This window comes from Numenius arquata, chromosome 2 (genome assembly GCF_964106895.1).
Source record: "Numenius arquata chromosome 2, bNumArq3.hap1.1, whole genome shotgun sequence".
NCBI classification, from domain to species: Eukaryota; Metazoa; Chordata; class Aves; order Charadriiformes; family Scolopacidae; genus Numenius; species Numenius arquata.
In genome coordinates this window covers 12,584,507-12,599,354 of record NC_133577.1, presented here as the reverse complement: position 1 = coordinate 12,599,354, position 14,848 = coordinate 12,584,507, and positions in this window count along the sequence as shown.

Genomic DNA, 14,848 nt, shown 5'->3' with positions numbered 1-14,848 from the left:
TAAGGGATTTTGGAATAAGCTGTGTATGAAAACTAGAATTCTCTCTATTTCCATAAGCAGTGTGAGAATTAAGCATGGGGTTTTAAATAACTTGGGAAGTAAGTACAAGTCACCTTATAATATGGACTATGGTGGGCTTAGAAGCCTAATAGGAGCTTAAAAGTGCAAAAAGGCCTGTGAGTGAAATACAGACTCGAAGGCATGTCTGTAATGCTGTGTTCGGGCTAGCTCTACTGCTGTCTTAGAACAAAGAAATTGCGTAATGGGAGAAGGTAGGCTTGAATTGGCCTGCAGGTGCAGAGGAGTTACTTGGTTGCCCAAGCAGCAAGTCAGATGCCAACATCAAAGAAAGGAGCATCTGGTGCTTTCCCCTTAGTGAAGAGTCAGCCAGGTAGTTAAGACTGGCACAAGACTGGCACTCCTGCCCATATAATATTGGAAATATCACTTAACATATTTTTTTTCTCTTTATCTGTCGGTGCATGAACAGTGGGATTTGTGATGATAATCTACAAAGGAAACGAAGGGGGAAAATTACTACAGCAGCCCATGATAACCTTGATCTCATAATCTCAAATTTGCTGCCTACATCAGTTTTTCTGATTTCATACTCAGCTTATCTGTGATTAAACCTTATTTATATTCGATAATTAATCATGAACATATTCTTCCCATAATAGTTGTGGATGCTGAAAGGATACCGGGAAAGTAGGATTCTGAGAAAGACTGGACAAACACTGCAGAAATATTTTAACACTGGAGAGACTGGCAGCAGTGAACTTTGTGCACTTGGGAAGGAAATAATGTAGGCTTGAACTTCAAATCCATCTTGGCTGCTGCTTTCAGCATTTCAGTTCCTCCTGAGGAGGTTGCCAGGTGTCTGGCTGAAAATAGGAAGTGTTCCCAGGCAGGGTTTTCTGTCTGTGTTCTGTGCTCCTGTATTCACAAGGAAGAAAACATCTCCTTACAAAGACTAGGCACTAGATGGAGTATATAACATGGGTGGTTTTTTTTAAAGATGCTGCTGTCTTGTTTGTATAATGCTTAGATAAATATGAGTGAAGTTTCTCCCATTAATGTGATTAATTTGTACCTCCTTGCTGCATAACCTACTGTACACTGCTTTGCACTTCTGTCACTAGAGGCAACACAGAGCAGTTGATGGAGAAGTTGAAGGCTGACACAAAGTGTAAAACACCTTTCATTTTTACCTTGAAAGAGTTGCTGGAGGGAAAAACAGGAGAAGAGAGTGCACTGAGAATTAGACGAGGAAAGGGTCTTATGAACTCATGGCATGTGTGGGAGAGAGCAGTTACTCTTCTGCAGATTTGCATTACTCGAGAGAAAGAGTTCCACAGCGATCTTCCTGGCTATTTTTGGTATTTTTGTAAATCACAGCAATATGTAATTATTAGCTGCACAGCCCCAGTGCAGAAGCTCCCCATGAATAACTTTCAGTTTGGAATTTGGTAGTTTCCAGGAAGCCCTGAATATGCTGGGATGACGCGCGCCTGGATGTGTGTGCTCACAGCAGCCAGCACAGTGCGGCTCCCTGGGCAGCGACCAGAGTGTCCTCTCGGAGCAGTGTCCTCTCAGTGCCCTTGGGGCAGCCCCCCTGCCCGCTCCCCCTCTCTGACTGCACCTGGAGCTGGGGAGCAAGCCTGCCTTGGCTAGCGTGGCTATGCCTGAAGGGGTGAAAATGAAGGAGGAGAAACCAGAGCGATGCTGAGGAATGCAGGGCTGACCACTGCTTCACCCAGACTAGCCCATGGCTCTTAGCCAGCCTGCGTGTGCTGAGTGTCAAAGCCAGTGGTGGTGCAAACCTGAAGGAACAAGTTCTGCTGCCTGAAGAAAGAAAAGTGTTTGGCTGAAGGAGGAAATAAAGCACCGATCCCACAGTCTTAAGGCTAAACTCCCATGGAAGGCTGAAGTGCTGATTATTTTTAGCAGGGGAGAGCCTAGGGGGAGGGCTTGTCAAACAGATGAAACCATTGTTAGGAGCAGACCAGAATTCTCCTGCAGCACTTTCCTTTCCATCACACCTGCATCCTGATGTGGAATAAAAAGAGGGGTGGGGGGATGTGGAGCAGGGAAAAGCTGCGACTGGAGAGCTGAAGTGGTAGTGGTTAGTGATGGAGTCGCTCCTTCCTGTCGCTGCTTTTGCCCTACTAGCTTCTCTTACGCTGATTTCTTTCTGTTAATCCCCAGGATAGCCTCTGAGAGTTGTTTATCATCCTGAGGCAAAATGTTCCAGCCTCCTCTCACCACCGTTGCTTCCTGCAGGCAGTGGTGCTGATAGGTCTAAGTGTCCAGAAGAGCCTGAGGACAGAGTGGGAGGATGTTTTCTCCTTTTTCTAAGCTCTCTGGGCCCATTACTCTTGCTCAGCCAGGGAGAGCTGTTGTAGTTCCCCCTGCTTTCTCCCAGGCACCCAGGCTGTGAGAGGCAGCGCTGTCATGCTGCAGCAAACAAGGTTCTGCCCAGCTGCCGGGGGATTCACCCATGATGGACCAGGTGCTGCCTAACCTGCTTTTGGAGAACACGTTTAAACATTGTTCAAAGCAGTCTGGTCACTGTGGGATGGCATGGGTGGGTTGGGCAGGACAGAGTATTCAAGGCTGCCCTTTGCCAGGTAGGTTTTCACTAATCCCCTGGCTCTGGTGCATGACTTATCTCCCAGACAGAAGGAAAAGAAGGCTGGGGGAGCATGTTTGCCCCAGAGAGAGAAGGTATTTGGAAGGGCAGCTGGAGCTTCAGGCAGCTAGGTGTTGTGGCAACAGAAGCTGGATCTGGGTATCTGGAGCAAGAGCGTGAATATGAGAGGCCTGCAGAGACAGAAAGGATCCTCAGAGACTGGGTATTATGGTCTGACCCGGTTTGAGTCTCTCGTCTCTTCTGCCCTTCTGTTCAATCATTTAGGTCACAGCCATTTACAGAAGAAAATCTTTTATGTGGTAGTCCTTTGAAGAAGCCTCCCGTGATTCTTTAGTCCTGGGACCATGCCCTGGTTTTGTCCTGCCCCACAGGTCCTCTAGCTCAGGGTCTTTGAGTCTAGAAGCGGAGGCTTGTCCATAAAACAGCACTATATATTTCCTAAGAACTAAACTTTGCAGGGACACACATGCACTGAAGAAATACAAAGGCAGATAATCCGCGTACAGACCTGTTGTCTTCAGAAGCCTACCAGCTCAAAAATGGAGCCCAGTGGGACCCTCAACTGTGAGTGAAGGCAAGGTAGGACTGAAGTCTGTCTCCCTTAACAGTCTTTCTGAATACTTTAGGAACTCTTCCTTTAAACCTACTCAGATGATCTGTCCTCCACGAGCTTTTCCTTCTTCTTACATAGCAGATCAGCCTGACCTCAGGAAGCTCTTGTACAATCGCATGAGAATGTTTCTTGCCTTGCCCTAGAGTATTCCCACACCTACTTATCATCTGAAAGAAGAGATGAGACCCCTCTGGAGTCTCTCAAGTGCCTCATGAAGGGCCCAGTGGTCCCAAGCATGAAAACCCTCTCCAGAAGGGGAAGGTAAATGGCTGAGCTGTATGAAACTCAGCTGTCTTCTTTCCTGCCTGATGCAGGCAGCCTGTGTTTTGGTTTCAAGTCATCGTTTTGTACAGTAAATTGCCTTCCAGTAATCAAACAAACATTTAAAAGATTATATGTACAATTACAGGCATCTCCAAATCCGTCACAGATGTCCTTGGGGTTTTGTATGCCTAAGGGAAAGCCTGGGCTTTTAAAGATGGAAAAAGCAGGAGAGATGAAAGGGAAAAGACTAGTTGCTTTCACAGAAAAATGGGAATTATCAGACTGAGCCAGGCTTAGACTGTGTAGTCTGGCTTGAATACACTGAGTATAGAAGGGGGCTCTAATTATCACTGTTTGCACCAACTGGTGGAGCACATGCCTTCGCTCATGTAGACTGCTGGTATCTGCTCCACCGAACCCTCTCCCTTTGGAGCTGGGATCCCTGCAAGCAGAACTAGAGCTTAATTACTCTGGCTGCTCCCTCCTGGGAAGGGCTCCACACACTGATGTCTGCTATCAGCCTGCACTAAAGGAGGAGCAGGGAAAGAGGAGCTGCTGCATTGCTGTGGAACAGCTGCATTTCGGGATCAGTGCCAAAAGTGGGGGAGGAAAACTTCTGGAGGCCTGAAGAGATAGAGAAAGGCAGATCCCTCCAGGTCTGAGACCAACGCCGTGTGTGGGCATGAGCCGGGACGCTGTGTGGGAAAGATTTGCTGTTTCAGTAGAAGGGGAGTTCCCTCCTGGGTCTTCATGCAAACTGCTTCCCCTAAATCCCAGGCTTTATCACAGATCTAGGCTAGTGCCATGGGATGGGCTGCAGAGCTACACCCTCCACCCCCTTCCACTTCCTGGCACCAGAAACTGGTAACCTTTGGATTTAAAGATGCACTGATTTTGGCACAGAGGGTCTCGGAGCCAAAACCAGCAGCGGGGGCTCTCTGAGCCCCTCCTCGGCAGCATGAGGCAGCACAGTATGGGAAGCTCCAGGCATTCTGGAGTTCCTCTGCAGAACGTGGTGAGGCTGCCAGAGCTCTCACCCTTGCATGGCTTTCTCTTGGTTGTGTGAGAGACAAGGGTGCTGCAGTGGGGCAGACAAACGCAGGGCTCAGTAATACTGACAGACAGAAATTTTTCTCAGAGCTGGCTGCTTAATAAGAAATGTTGAGCATAAAGACTGTGTATTTTCTGTGGTTTTTTGTTTTGTTTTGTTTTTTTACACCTCTTAGTGTTTGATATCAGAAAAGCACTTTGCAACTCTGCAGACATGCCTGTGCTTCCAGTGACTTCATTTTGGAAGTGCCCAGTCACACCTGGGGAGAGCTGTGAAGCGCAAGTCGGGATGACAGCATCTTTTGTAAATACAACAGGATTTCCTGGGATTATATTTGAATGCTCTTGGGTAGGGGGGAAAGCGTATTTGGTCTCGGACAAAGCCATGAGAAGGCTTTCCATATTGTGTAATTTATAAGGCCACAGGCTATAGTCTAGCCAGCAAACTGCTTCAAAGTGAGTGATTTGAGGATGTCCGTGTGGCTCTGTTCGATAAATCTGTATTGCATGGGATAGAGTTATATTGAAATATTTAGCCAGTCTAAGCCTTGTTTCTGTCATTCTTTTTTAGTAAGCATTAAAAAAATGTAGTGCAAATCAGCTAGCTATGTGCTACTTGCAGGAATGTGTCACAGGATTACTTTGTGACCGATCTAAGTGCTTTTCCAATGGCTCACAGCTTTCTGGTATATTCTCCATAAAGTTTTCTTCCCTTTTCTGTATTTAAAATTCATTACAATTGTCTGAACAGGGGACAATAAATACATCCTGATGAACAGTATATTGAATATGAAACTACTTTGGCAAACCAATTTCATTTTCATGAACCTCATTGTTAGTTGAATATATTAAATAATTAGTGTGTCCTCTTTGAGGGCAAATGCTTCTCTGAAATTAAAGCCTTATTTTTTGAGCATAATGCTTAGCTGGTTTTGAGTGGCAGTGAACTAGGTAAACCCTATTGTTCTAGCCCTACTTGGTGATATGGATAAGCTTTCTAACATACACTTAAAGCATACTATCTGCAAACAATGTGTGTAGCTTTAAAATAAGCTTTGGTAAGCCATCAATCTGGCAGCACTTGAGTGGACTGTCAATGAAGTGCAAGCAGGAAAGGACATGCTATTTGAATTTGCCCTGTCTGGTGGAAATAGTCTTTCTGGTGTTTGCCCAGTTGTGTTACTGAATCCAATCAACAAAACAAACAACTCACAGACATTTCCATTAGTTGGGACTGAGACATGTTATTTCTGAAATTCCGAGGAGTTTAGGAAAAATATATTTTAAAGAATAAATCTCACTTGCACCAGTGACTGTGGTTCCAGTGCATTGTGGCATAGCTGTTAGTACCACGTCGAAGTCTGTTCTGTTAGAAATCAGGAGCTGGGAGGTAATCAGTGTCTGTAGCATTGCCTATTATATTATTGGAAATCTGTCCTCCCTAGCATTTGATCTCCTGAGGTTATTCTGCTTCTAAAGTAGAGGGACTGAACTGTCTCAAGGATGGGGTTCAAGTGGTTCTTTGTTTCAAACAGCCATTGGATTTCAGCAAACATCAGAGAATTTGGGGGTAGCAGACAGCTCCTTTCCTGTCTGAACTGTATCTTTTCTGGCATGGGATGCTAGAGGTATAATCTTCTTTTCCAGTGTAGTGAAAGGAAGTATATCTTGGTCAGGATTAGTATTGGCGGGAGATAACATTTGTTTGAGAACGAAGGTGTATTGTTATAGCATGATAGACTGTAATTTAAATCATTCACAATGCAATTTTTTCTGTGGGTCCAGTCTGTAAACTAAACTAGAAACTGGCATTTTAGCTGGGTGCACTCAGTTTCAAAGTACTGAATACTGCACATAACGTCAGCAAGAATTATAATTTTCTTGCATCGTGTAATTTTCATAAGTAGTGGCTCTGCACCTCTTTCCTTCTCCATCTGAATAACGTCTCTGATTTTTATTTTTTTCTTTGTCACTCTGGAAAAACACTGTAATACTGTCATGTTCGATACCCTTGTCTCAGTTTAGCTGGTTTCACTATGCTATTGTTAAGTGGACGAATGAGTTGAAGCTTTGTCTTCTTCTGAGGCAGAAGTTGTCTGAGGGTAGTTGAATCTCACTGCTGAGGACTGTGAGGAAAGGGAGGTGAATGAGCTGCTTCTGAGGACTGTGAGCAGCCTCCATTGAACACTGGAGTAAGAACCAAGAGGACCTGAAAAGCAGAAGGCACGAAAAAAGGGGGTTCAGAAGAAAACTGAATGAGATGGTGTTTGCCAGAGGTGTGGTGATGTTCAGACCACCTTCTTCTCTTTCCTAAAGGCTCTGTAGGAAATGTCTCATGCTGACAAAGGCACATGACAGAATGGTGATAAAAGGCCTTTGCTTCTCTGTCTAGATGTTCACTGAAGGGTAGTTTTCGTCCCTGCACGCATCATGTTTAGCTGTACTGGATTAATCGTTGTCAGCCCTGCCTTAAGGCGTTATGCCCTTCCTCACGGTAGGTTTGAACTTGTCTTTCGTGTGAGGACATTGATAGCAGAGTACAGTGAATTTGAAGCACATCCGTGATGTGCAGAAGTAGGCATCTGAACATGGGCTTTGGAGTTAGCAGAAGATGTGCCACATGGGGCATGGGGAAAGCTGGCCAGGATCCCGGCTTTTACTCCTCCTGCCTGGGGACCGCTGATCTCACTGTGGGGGAAAAGGACTGCTTGTCTCTGTCAGGTAAGATGACTGCCACTCGGTCCTGCCTTCCTGGCATGGGACCATGGAGGACAACTTCTTTTTCAGCCTGTGCAAGTAACAATTCTGCTTGTTTGCTTCACCAACCTATCCTGGCAGAAAGGGAGTAGAAAAGGAGCAAAATAGGCTAAAGAGAGCAGTGTCAGAGTGAAGACAACAGAATGTGCAGTGTTAATGTCAATTTTAATAAAATCCTGTGCCTTTCCTAGCATGTAAGAGCAGCATTTGCTAATATTTTAGTTTTCATGAATGGCCTGACGTACACGTGACTGCTATGTCTCCTTGTGTACTTCGCAACTGAAAATACCTCTTTTGAGGAAAGGGTCGTATAAAGGCAGGTTCCTTCAGTGTGAAATAATGAATAGTCCTGTTTGCAAAAGGAACTTCCTATCCATGTTTTTTATCTCTTTCTCCTCCAAGTTTTTCAAGTGTAGGTTTCTCTTTTACTTCCATCTGCTGCCCATTTACCTCTTCCACTACCTTTTCCAATGCGTCATTCGTTCTTAGGGCAACACGCTTTGGATCAGGTGATTTACATACACGCTTCCCCTGCTGAATAACCAACACGAGGCAGGAAAGTCTATCCCCTGGCTAGTGACTGCTTCTTTCCTGCTTTGCCTTTTTTTAGAGTGGGTTTAAGTCCAGTTTTTAATGGAGAGAAAGGAGAGGGGTTATGCAGTGCCACCAGATTAAGACCGCCTCTGCTCAGGTTTGGTGCAGGCTTCTAAAAGTGTTAGAAAACAATATGAGGAGACAGAAACCCTAGTGTGTTTAGCCATATTTGGAGGTTTCCCCCTAGATCTGTATCTCGCTATTATAGCCCACATTAACAAACCTGGGTCTGCCTGTTTTTTGAACCAAGGCTTAGCAGTGTTTAGTTTGTTTCCACAAGCTAGATATGAAAGCTATACATTTTTTGCAAGAGAAGTTGTCCTTCTAAGTAATTCTTTATTCCAGAAATCAGAACATTTGTGTGCCTTCTGATTGGCATTGAGCAGGGTTTGGGCAGAGTCAAAAGATGCTGTTGTGCCCTAGGGAGTTGTCTGTGGCTCCCAGGGATTCTCTGCTCCCTCTTACGACTTCAATGGAGGTGCCTGTTGTGCACAGTTTTGTTCATATGGGAGTCAGGAGCCTTTTGCCTCTTTGAGAAGCAAAATGTGGTTTATCTCTGGTTCGGTGAGGAAAAAAATATTCTGGCGTGCCTTTCTGGAAAGGTTGCTGGGCCCTGACCTCCCTTGACCTGATTTAATTGAGGATTTTGCCAAGCTTATTACATGGGATGTTCTTTGGCAGCACTGAGTGAACAAAGCTGGCTGATCGCAAATTATCATTTACACGTGCACAGAATGAAACATAAAAATAGCTCTTAAAAAAAATATTTCCTTTTCAGTGACATATAATAACCCTTAAGTAGACTGTCATAGACCTCAAGATCTGTATGACAAGTCATCCCAGCTTCCTCAGTTTTATCTGTCTTCCCAGACACATTACTAACACAAGGTTGAATAATCCAAAAAATGCACATCTGAATGTTCATTTGGTTTTTTTAAACTTCATCGCTGGTTCTATAGATACGTTCATTTTGTGTCTGCCTACCAGGAGTGTCAGCCAATTTTTACCGATGCACCTGCATATCAAAACCACCTTTTACATATCCCCACGTAAGTATTTCAGGCAAAAAAAAAAGTTACATACATGAAGTGTTTGCCTTGGAAGTGCTTACATATTCTTCAAATCAGGGGTGAAAATAAAACTTACTTGACCAACGGCACTAAAACATTACAGCTTGAATTTCAAGCATCTCTTTTAATTCCATAAAATAAGATTTTTAAAAAATATATATTTGAATACATTTGAATAGAAAATACTTAAAACTTCCTGATTTACTCATAATCAAGCAGAAAATAAACTTCATTAACTCTGGACAGAAATCAGGCTGAAGAGATTTAATTTCCTTTACCCTGTTGAGAAGAGAATTTGCAGCTGATGAATGTAAGCAGTTTGACACCACAGCCAAGAGGAGCCAGTGAGTATGTAGTGATGTCAGGAAGTGTAGTGACAGGACAAGGGGTAATGGTTTTAAATTGGAAGAGGGGAGATTTAGATTAGATATTAGGAGGAAATTCTTTACTGTGAGGGTGGTGAGGCACTGGAACAGGTTGCCCAGGGAAGCTGTGGATGCCCCATCCCTGGAAGTGTTTAAGGCCAGGCTGGATGGGGCTTTGAGCAACCTGCTCTAGTGGAGGTGTCCCTGCCCATGGCAGGGGGGTTGGAACTAGATGATCTTTAAGGTCCCTTCCAACTCTAACCATTCTATGATTCTATGTTTCAGCAGCAGCCCTGCCACTGATGGAGACAAACAGCTGGATGCAACATATACCAAATGCACCATCAAATTGGCTGCAAGTAGTGTCTATAGGACTGATTCCGGGATGTGTCAGGGGAACATCTATCGCATATAAACAAAAATCTCTGTGAGTACTAAACCTCAGGTTGTTGGCCTCGTATCTACTTGCAGTACAGCACATTTCATGGTGTGAATGACTGAGAGAACAGGATAGGTTAAAAAGGAATGACAGGAGAAATTACAATGATTCCTTACAGTTTCTAGGCAAAATGTCATTTTTCCAGAACGTTATTCATTAAGTGAAAAGGCTGTTCCACACCCTGAAAAGTAATATTTCAAACTTCTCAATGAAAAAGAAAAAACATGTTAATAGACCTTGGTTTTATTTGTAGAAGCAGTCCACAAATTCTCCTGTTGTAGCTCATCACCTCCTTGATGGCAGGTATATCTCTGGGCTTAGGACAGTCAATAAGAAAGCAAGTTCTTCAGGTGACATTGTTCATGACCAATTTTTATTGTCCTTATTAAAATGAAGAGGGGATAAAGTCTTGCAGTGACTCCCCTACCAGTAACAGTCTCCATTTCTTCATCCTTACAAGGTTACAGCAAACTGGTTATCACCGCGTTATATTCTTTTTGTCAGGTTTTACGTAGAAGATGTGAAAATAGGACAATGGGAGTAATGTGACATTTTACAGCTAGAATAGCAATAAGAGTCATTATTTTACAAGCTAAATTTAAAGAAACATTCTTGTCCTGTATTCTAAGATACTCATCTTTCCTGACTGAAGAACACTGAGTTAAGACAAAAGATTTTAATTTTTTTTTTTTTTTTTAGAGTAAAACAGAAATATCTGCTGAAGATCTGAGAGATTAGTTAGTTACAGACCAGCTGCAAAATACAGGCCTGAGCAGTACCTTCATATCACTATGCAGCTATTGACATTCAAACCTGAGAGGAGATGGAAGGAAGGAAAGCATCAAAGAAGAGTTATTTTCCGTGTTTGAAAGCTAACAAGACTACGGATTTTCACCTTTACAAAATGTTATTAGCTACCAGACTGAATAACTTGCCAAACCTGTGGAAAAAAACCCAAACCACTGATGGCTTAACAGCTCTTGAGTCTTCGGGCTCATTCCAGGATTGGCTTTGGTTTTGTTATTTAGGAGGTGTCTACATCTGACCTATGGTAACTGCAGTACTGTTTGTTGACATGTTGACATCAGTGACATTCCTACGTGTCAGGAAAGGAGACTAAATAATAATTAATGGGCTGCCAAAATTACTAAAGACTGATAGGGAAGCTGGCTGCTTTTCTTTCACCTCACCTTCTCTTTTCTGCCCTGTCCTGTTTTCTGTTTGGCTGTTTCACTTCACATTGTAGAAAGAAATAGGTGAAGGATCACTTATCTAAGAACAACACAAGATCTAAGAGAGATATGGAGACAGGCATCTTCCTGGAGTACAAGGCTATGCCCATTAATCTGCAATTTCACCCATAAATTTTAAATCTTAACCAAATTCATTGGAAGTAGAAGTTTCAAAGATGGTAAGTTCTTAAAAATGTCACAAAAAGTCGTTGTGAGAAAGAAGACAAAGGGAAAGTTTGAGTTCAGTTGTTATCTTACCCATATGATCCGCAAGCTTTGCTGTCAGCACTCGTGTTCTGAATCATCCGTGACCTGTGCTGCCTCTTGCCCAGTCAAACAGGTAATGCGTATGGGAGGGAAATGTAAGTATTGTGAAAGTCAGGGCAGGTGCAGGGAATATGGGATACTGAGAAAGTAGGGCGATTACACTGAAAGAAATTTGGGAGATGTAAGAGCGATCTGACGGTGCAGTGGGGGCTTCAGTTAGTACGATGGATGGGGAGGTAAAAGTCCTTCAGTGGCTATGAGGATATGTGGAAGACGTGAGAGCATTGTGGTAGCAGGGTTCATGGATAAACGGTTCCTCTCCGGCAGTGCTGTCCGGATAGCAGCTTGGATCTGCAATACAATTTACTTTTTTGCGTGTTTCCCCCCTTAGCCACCCCATCCCCTTTTCTTTTCCCTCCCCACTTGACAAGCTTCCTCACTTACATCACTGCCAAGGTAGTCATAAGTCAGCTGAGAAATGAGGAATGACTAATTTCCTTCCCCTTGGAGCGTTAGCACCCTGCTGCTGTGAAACACTTAGGTCACCTGTCTTCCCAGCAAGAGAGCAACAAGTACATAGTGTAATCCAACAACTTCAGTGTGTTGCTTTCCTTTGGAGGATCCACTATAGTGGCTGCAGGGTTGGGGTTTTTTTCTATGCTCTTGGGGGGGAGGTTCACTGATTTTTACCTCTAGGATATTTTTTTCAAGTAAGATTTTCTAAAAAGCTTCACTTTTTCAGATATCTCTATAGAACCCTATGTTGTTTCTGAAACAATGCAAAACTGAGCTGACAATTGTAAAGAAATTAGGCATCAGCAGCTTTAAAATGGAACTATGTGAAGTTATAGAATAAAAAATAAAGCCCATGGAATCACAGAGTAATTCTAAACAAAAGTGAAAGGGGAGTTCAGAACAGAGCACGGGACCACAGCAAGGCTGTAGGTTGCACAAGACTGGCCATGATATTGCATGGCCCATCTTGGAGATACCAGCCTGTCATTCTGCACCCAATTCCACCTAGTTAGGAAAGATGCTAGTAGTCCTGTCTTCAGAAATGCAATGTTGCTGATTTAACTCATCTTCTCAGATCATTTTATAATGCACAGCTAGAAGGCACTGTAGAAATGTAAATGATTGTTTGGGAAGTAGTATGGTTGTGTTACGATCCATTCAGCTCCCGGGAAAGAGTGCACTGTGGTGTCTAAGAGAAAATGGAATTTGTGTCAGCAGTTGGATGAAACAAACAAAGAAGATGATGGCAGAGCTGGATGAGGAGAAGAAGGAAGTATGCAAGTTATAAAGCAAAACGTGGGTGACCTGCCTGAGAAAAAGAAGTTATATGGGGAATAGACTTAATGAAAGAAAGATCTTGGAGTGTATGAGTGGGAAATGTTATAAAAGAAAACAGAAAAGGTGATGGGAAGAGACGTGGTGGCTGATGAGGTTATGGCAATTTTAGTGGAAAATGAGAAAAAGCAGAAGAACATCAATGTCTGCAGCATGGCAGAAAACAAGGGAAAGAAATGACTGAATGGTGAGTGTCCTTGGAGGGGGGGTTTTGAGTCCTGAACAGGTTAGAGCTTGTTCATATAAGCTACTGCACCTGTATTGTTATACAGTGTCAGCAGAAGGACCACTGAGTTCTAGAAAATGGCTATGACTAAAATAGCAGCCTATGGATAACCTGTAGGCAACTTAGAAATGCAGAACACATTATAATGTGCAATGCATTTTCTTCCTTTTCCTTTACTGCAGCGGTGCCGTCCCGCGCCCCTGCCCCCAGCAGTGCGGTCTACCTATCCTTGGTGGAACGCAAAGGAGAAGCTGCATCTGAATGCAGAGATGGTGCCAGCCCTTGTCAGAGAGAAAAGGCTCGAAGTTTGTCAGCCATTGGCACCGCGTGTGCTCCTCGGTTGACATGCAGCTGATTTGCTCTGAAACAGAAGCAAATTGTTTTACAGCCTCAGGCTGCTCCTAACACAGTGAACTTGATGCAACTCTGTGACGGCACTGCCAAGCCGGAGCAAATAAGTAATAGCACTTGTTTTCCTGTCTCTGTAAACTCATCCTGCTTTCCTTCCCTAACCTCCTCAGTAGAAACAAGATAATTAAAAAATGGCCTAAACTGCAGCCATTGAGATTCATGTCAGACCTTAAGAAAATTTCCCGAGTATAAGCCTAGGTGATTTAGAGAGATCACCTTTCTTTGACTGGGGGTGTTTTAAGAACATGTTAACAGCATATAAATTAAAAAGGGATTGAAGGCTTGGGCTTTGACACCAATGCCACAGAAGGACAAGCCAGTACAAGATCAGGCAGGTGTGGAAGCAAAATCAAAGGGTTGTTGGACTGATTAAGAATAAACCACATCAGAAGTGCAACTGGTGAGAGACTGACTCATTCAGAGTCAAATAAGGTAGGGAACATGGTATTCCTTTACACTATCTCTTGGGCAGATTTTTGTGACCAGGTTAAGAATGGAAGAAAGTCTGGTATGGTAGGCTGTGGTGACCAGAGGAAAGATGAAGACTGGACTTATCTGGGCTAAATTGGAACAGATAAGGGGATACATAGTGGCCAGGAATCTGTAGTTCACTCTTCTATAGCATATGGGGGGGGTTTGTTGGTTTGTTTTTTTATTTGTTTTTTAATTTCTCCTTTGTCTCTGCTGTGGCAAGTGTCTTAACTATAGCAGCAGAGCAGCTTGTATTTTTATTGTCCTAGTTTCATTATATTCCATAGAGGATTGTGTTGTCAAGGAGCTCTAAAACCTGCACTCCGCATTTTTCAGTATGGAGAATGCTTCTGTTTGCTGGGCTGGCAGCTGCTTTGTAAGCTTTTCAGTTCTTTTTAATTACTCTGCCTTCTGTAGCAAGCTACTGTGAATTAGTTCTTTGGGGCTTATTGTCCAGGCTCCTTTACCATACTCGCAAAGGAACAAGGGGTACTGAAGAAGGCCCCAGGGGATATCCCCTGCCTAATGAAACTCTACTGTGCTTGTAGAGCCACAGTGCCAAGAGGAGGATGGAGGGGTCATGGCTGGGATGTGTTGTGTTCTGGCTGATAGCGCATGAGAATGGATCAGAGCTTCGCATGGCTCTGGAAGTCAAGTCAGCTCTGAATGATACCAGGAAACAGAAGGATAAGGAGGCTGAAAGCTTCCTTTACCCGTGTCCTTCTCACTTACACAGTCTGCAGTGCTGAAGTTACTGACAAGTGAAAGAGCAGTAACTGGAAAGGGGAAGCAAAAAGTCCGGTATCTCTGCTTTTGGTTGGGGTTTCCTCTGATTCCAGGGAATCTGACCTTAAGAAGCGTGCCAGGGCAGAGAGGCAGGGCTCTTTGCAAGCAGCAGCCACCCTGACTGACAGAAGGAAATGAGACTGTATGCCCTTGTATCCCGGTGGATGGAAGTAGCTTACCCAGATGCTGCAGATTTAGAGTGAAGAGATGTCAGACAGATTTGGAATGAGGATATCTTTACCTGCCTTGCTCGGCAGATGTGGGAGCAACAAAGATCCTCACTTTCACAATGGAAAAATA